A 6,981-nucleotide genomic window follows, 5' to 3' on the forward strand; every position below is an offset into this window, starting at 1 on the left:
TGCCCTCTATAATACCCACCACCTGGTACCTCAACCTCCCACCCACACGCCAATTCAAACCCCTCAGATTATTTTTTAGAGTCCATAGTCTCTCATGGTTCACCTCCCCTTCCAATTTCCCCCAACTCCCTTCTCCTTTCTAACTCCCCATGTCCTCCACGTTATTTGTTATGCTCCACAAATAAGTGATACCATATGATAATTGACTCTCTCTGCTTGACTGATTTCACTCAGCATAATCTCTTCAAGTCCCGTCCATGTTGCTACAAAAGTTGGGTATTCATCCTTTCTGATGGAGGCATATTATTTCATAGTGATTTCTTTCTTTTTTGATTTTTTTTAATTTTGAAGCTGAATAATGCTTCATGGCATGTATGTATGTGTATGAATATGTATGTGAATGTATATATGTTTATACACCATATCTTCTTTCCCCTTTCATCTGTCAACTGACACTTAGGAATTTTCATGCCTTGACTATTGTGAATAATGGTGCAATGAATATGGGAGTGAAGATATCTCTTCAAGATCTTGATTTCATTTTGTTAAGATAAACACCCTGGAGTGGGATTTCTGGATCTAATAGTTCTACTTTAAAGTTCTTGAGGAATCTCTGTATTGTTTTCCATAATGGCTGTATAGATTTACATTCCCACCAGGATTTTCCTTTCTCCACATACTCACCAATACTTGTTATCTTTTGGCTTTTCGATGGTGATCATTCTGATAAGTGTGAGGTGATATCATTGTGGTTTTGATTTGTATTTCCCTGATGATTAGTGATGTTGAGCATCTGTCAAATATCTGATGGCCATATATATGACTTCTCTGGAAAAAAAAAATATTTATCTAGGTCCTTTGTCCATTTAAAAGAAAAAAGGGTTATTTTTTTTTTTTAAATTTTGTTCTTTGCTATTGAGTTGTACGAATTCCTTAAATACACTGGTCATTAAACCCCTATATATTTGGTTTGTGAATATTTTCTCCCATTCTATAGTATTTTTTTCTTTTTTTCCATGGTTTTCTCTGCAGTGCCAAAACTTTTAGTTTGGTGTAGTTCTATCTATTAATTGTTGCTTTTGTTTCCTATAATTTTGGTCTCAAATTCCCCTGGCCCCCATAAAAAAGGATAATTGCCAAGATCAATGTTTAGGAGTTTTTACCCTATATTTTCTACTAGGAGTTTTATTGTTTCAAGTCTTAGGTTTAAGTCCTTAATCTGTTTTGAGGTATGTGTGTGTGTGTGTATGGTGGCAAAAGACTTAAATAAATATTTCTCTAAGGAAAATAGACAAGTGGCCAAAATGTTTATGAAAAGATGCTCAATATCACTAGTCATTAATAATGCAAATCAAATTCAAAATGGGATGCTATTTCAAACCCATTATGAAAGCTGCTATCAAAAAGTAGAAACAAACAAACAAACAAAAAAAACCAAGTGCTGTTAAAGGATGTAAAATTCAATCCCTGTGCACTGTTGATGGAAATGTAACATGGTGCAGTCACCATAGAAAATACGATGGTGTTTCCTCAAAAATAACTAATATAATTATGCAGAAAATGTATCCTGGGTATATTCCCAAAACGATTGAAAGCAGAATCTCAAAGACATATTTGTACACCCATATTAACAGCAACATTTTCCACCATGGCCAAAATGTAGAAGCAACCCAAAAGTTAATTGAAGGATGGCTGGATAGACAAAATTTAGTATATACATACAACGAAATATTATTCATTGTTAAAAGAAGAAAGAAATTCTTAAACATGCTATGAATGGATGGACATTTCTTATATTATGATAAGTGACTAAATTAGTCACAAAAATATAAGTACTGTATAATTCCATTTATATGAGGTAGCTGAAGTCAGAATTATACAAACAAAAAATAGAATATAGAATAGTTTGGTTGCTAGGGCCTGAGGGAAGAGGAAAATAGAAAAATAGAATTGCTGTTTAATGGGTATGAGTTTCAGTTTTATAAGATTAAAAAGGTTCTGGAGACTGGTTGCACAGTAATGTTAATATAATGAACACTACCAAATTGTATACTTAAAATGGGGAAGAAGTACATTTTTGTAAAAAAAGATTTTATTTATTTGACAGACAGAGATCACAAGTAGGCAGGGAGGCAGTCAGAGAGAGAGGAAGAAGCAGGATCCCCACCAGGTAGAGAGCCCGATGTGGGGCTCGATCCCAGGACCCTGGGATCATGACCTGAGCCAAAGGCAGAGGCTTTAACTCATTGAGATACCCAGGTGCCCTGGGAAGAAGTACAGTTTTGTGTATTTTATTTCAATTAAAAATTAGAGAAACAAAATATGATCTGTGTATAAAGAATAGCATTTTTAGGGTGCCTGGGTGGCTCAGTTGGTTAAGCATCTGACTTTGGCTCAGGTCATGATCTCCAGGACCTGAGATTGAGCCCCACATCAGGCTCCCCACTCAGGGAAAACCTGCTTCTCCCTCTCCCTGTGCCTGCTTCTCCCCCTGTTTGTGCTCTTTCTCTGTCAAATAAATAAATAAATCTTTAAAAAAATAACATTTTTCCTTGCCACCTCTTTGTATTAAATCTTAATTGGAAGACAGCTTCTTTGTGCAGAGGACTTTCATTTCTTAAGTTGTTTGGAAGGGGAAGACTGGGATCGTTTTGGAGCCAGGCAGTTCTGAGTTCAAATACTATTATGCCCTTTAGAAGCAGTGTGGCCATACAAAAGTGATTTAATCTTTTTTGGCTTGAGTTTTCTCATCTATAGGGAGATAAAAATAATATAAACCCAATGTATATACTGCTAAGCTTAGTACCTTCTCAAGGGCACAGTACTAATTAAGGAGTCGAATGGGTGGTGATGAAGCCTAGGGTGATGGCGTGCTTGAGTATCCTCTTTTTCTCACTTTGTTTAGTTTTTTGCAAATATAGTTTGTATGATCTGTGGGAAATTAAAATTTCATAGAACTTTGCTGAACTAGTTGATATATTTCTAAGGATTTAATAATCAATACCTTCTTGTAAATATTCCCATTTGGTATCTATTGATTTCTTTTCTTAATTAAAGTTACTTGCAATTAGAATTCCCACAGAAGATAAGAATTACAGATTAAAATGGCAGACCATAACATTTATGTCTTAATTAAAGTAATCACTTTGGTTAATTTAGGTTTTGTTTCATCATTCACTCCTTACTCTTCCCTGGTGGGATCCATGCATGCTTAAAGAATCCCAGAATATTTCTAGTGGATGACAGATGTTGGGTGGTGATGCCAGTTGTCAGAACACAAGTGTCCAAATTTTGAGGGAGGCTGACCACACGGACAGATAGCAAGTTCTATTCAATAATGAAGCCTTAAGAAATTCAGTTCATGGTTGTTTCTTCTTTCTTTCTCTAAGGTTTTATTTATTTACTTTATACAGAGAAAGAGTGGGGAGAGAGAACAAGCAGGGGTTGGGAGGGGCAGAGGGAGAAACAGACTCTGTGCTGAGCAGGGAGCCCAATGTGGGACTTGATTCCAGGACCCTGGGATCATGACCTGTGTCAAAGGCAGATACTTACCTGGCTGAGGCACCCAGGCACCCCTCTTTCTCCCATTCTATCCTTTGATCATTACCATCTGTATTTTGTGTTGATGTACCAAAATTTTACTTAGGAATGTGTTAGCCAATGTTTATAATGTATGGTGGGCTCTGATCTCTCCTATTCACAGCTATATTGATCACCCCTTCTCTGAGCAAGAAATATGTGTAACCATAAAAGCAAAAACACTACTTTCATTTTGGGGAAAAAATAATGTACAACCAGGGAGTTAAGATAAAGAAACATAAAAAGGAAATAAAAGAATGGTATAATACATTGTAAACTTAAGTTGTGTAGACTCTAAGTGCTTTGTGATATCTACCATCTTGGGGCACTACAACATAATGGAGGCCTCATAGGTCATGAAAGATAGACCCCATATCCTGCTCCTGTCATGCTGGCATAGAAATTTTAACATTCTAAATTTAATTTGTATTGTTTCTAAATTAGGGATGATCACAACTGGGATCTAACATTTGTCAGGTTACTCATTTAGTTTCTGGAACAAGTACATACTCAGTAAGTAGTAAGCAAATAACTAGTGTTGTATTGTCCCTTGCAGAGATTGAGCTACCAACTAAGTCATTACTTGAGAGAAGCACTGGGGCCATTTAGAGAACAATGTTAAGTTATGGAATTGTGGGTAAGGAATGCCTCACATCACCTAACATGCAGTACAATTATGCTTATTTTACAAACAACATCATAAAACAACAATATGAAGTAGTTGTTGCACTTTGTAATGGTTATGTAAACATGGACATCTAACCAAAACATAATTTAAAATAAAGTAGTATTGGTTCAACATAGTACTAGAAGTCCTAGAAACAGCTATCAGACAACAAAGATAAATAAAAGTTATCAAATTGACAAAGAAGTCAAACTCTCTCTCTTTGCAGATGGCATGATACTTTATGTGGAAAACCCAGAAGACTCCACCTCTAAATTACTAGAACTCATACAGCAATTCAGTAATGTGGCAGGATACAAAATCAATGCACAGAAATCAGTTGCTTTCATATACACTGACAATGTAGCTGTAGAAAAAGATATTAATGGATCAATTCCATTTACACTAGCACCAAAAGCCATAAGATAACTTGTAACAAACCTAACTAAAGGGGAAAGGATTTACACTCTAGAAACTATAGAACACACATGAAAGAAATTGAAGAAGACACAGAAATATGGAAAAACATTCCATGCCCATGGATTGGAAGAATACATATTGTTAAAATGTTTATGTTGCCCAGAGCAATCTATAGTTTCAGTGCCATCCTTATCAAAATACCAATGGCATTTTTCAAAGTGCTGGAATAAAGATTCCTAAAATTTGTATGGAACCAGAAAAGACCCTGAATCACTAAGAAAATATTAAGGAAGAAAAACAAAGCAGGAGGCATCATGTTGCCTGATTTCAAACTTATATTACAAAACTGTGTTCACCAAGACAGCATGGTATTGGCATAAAAACAGACACATAGATAAATGGAACAGAATAGAGAGCCCAGCCATGGACCCTCAATTTTATGGTCAAATAATCTTTGACAAAACAGGGAAAAATAACCAATGAAAATAGACAGTCTCTTCAACAAATGGTGCTGGGAAAAATTGGTCAGCTATATTCTCTTACACCTTAAACAAAAATAAGCTCTAAATGGATGAAAGACCTTAATGTGAGACAGGAATCCATCAAAGTCCTGGAGGAGAATATAGGCAGTAACCTCTTTGACATTGGCCACAGAAAATTCTTTCAAGATATGTCCCCAAAAGCAAGGGAAACAAAAACAAAGATGAACTTTGGGACTTCAAGATCAAAAGCTTCTGCACAGGAAAGGAAACAGTCAAAAAAACAAAGAGGCAACCCACGGAATGGGAGAAGATATTTGCAAATGACAGTACAGACAAAAGGTTGATATCCAGCATCTATAGAGATCTCCTCAAACTCAACACATACAAAAGAGATAATCATGTCAAAAAATTGGCAGAAGACATGAATAGACCCTTCTTCAAAGGAGACATATAAATGGCTAACAGCCACATGAAGAAATGTTCATCATTATTAGCCATCAGGGAAATTCAAGTTAAAATCACACTGAGATATTATCTTACACCAGTTAGAAGGGCAAAAATTGACAAGGCAAAAAACAACATATGTTGGAGAGGATGTGGAGAAGGTGGAACCCTCTTACACTGTTGATGGGAATGCAAGGTGGTATAACAGTTTTGGAAAACAGGAAGCAGATTCCTCAAAAAGTTAAAAATAGAGCTACCTATGACCCTGCCATTGCACTACTGAGTATTTACCCCAACGATACAGATGTAGTGAAAAGAAGAGCCATCTTCACCCCAATGTTCATAGCTGCAATGCCCACAATAGTCAAACTGTGGAAGAAGCTGAGATGCCCTTTGATAGATGAACAGATAAGGATGTGGTCCATATATACAATGAAATATTACTCAGCCATCAGAAAGGATAAATACCCAGCTTTTGCATCAACATGGATGGAACTGAGGGAGATTATACTAAGTGAAAGGGGAACCCTCTACACTCTTGGTGGGAATGCAAATTGGTGCAGCCGCTTTGGAGAAGTGTGTGGAGATTCCTTAAGAACTTAAAAATAGAGTTACTCTATGACCTGCAATTGCACTACTGGGTATTTACCCCAAAGACAGAGAGGTAGTGAAAAGAAGGGCCATCTGTACCCCAATGTTCATAGCAGCAATGACCACAGTTGCCAAACTGTGGAAAGAGCCAAGATGCCCTTCAACAGATGAATGGATAAAAGAAGATGTGGTCCATATATACAATGGAATTTTTGCCTCCATCAGAAAGGATGAATACCCAGCTTTTGTATCAACATGTACTCCATGCTTTTCATTATAGATAACGAAGGAGATTATGCTGAGTGAAATAAGTCAAGCAGAGAAAGTCAATTATCATATGGTTTTGCTTATTTGTGGAACATAAGGAATAACATGGAGGACATTAGGAGGAGGAAGGGAAAAGTGAAGTGGGGAGATCAGAGTGGGAGATGAACCATGACAGACTATGGACTTTGGGTAAAAAAAATACTGAGGTTTTTATGGGGGTGGTTGGAAGATGTGTTATCCTGGTGATGGCTATTAAGAAGGCATGTACTGCATGGAGCACTGGGTATTATATGGAAACAATGAATCAGGGAACACTACATCAAAAACTAATGAGGGTGACTAACACAATATAAAAAAGAAAAAACTCAGCAGGAACAGCTCAACCAACAAATTAAAACTCTTCCAGTTTTCACAAACAATAATAAAAAGTAGCAATATACATTCTTTAAAAATACTTTCTTTTTTTATTATTTTATTTTTTAATTAATTTTTTATATTTTATAAACATATATTTTTATCCCCAGGGGTACAGGT

Source organism: Mustela nigripes, chromosome 3 (genome assembly GCF_022355385.1).
Source record: "Mustela nigripes isolate SB6536 chromosome 3, MUSNIG.SB6536, whole genome shotgun sequence".
Lineage (NCBI taxonomy): Eukaryota > Metazoa > Chordata > Mammalia > Carnivora > Mustelidae > Mustela > Mustela nigripes.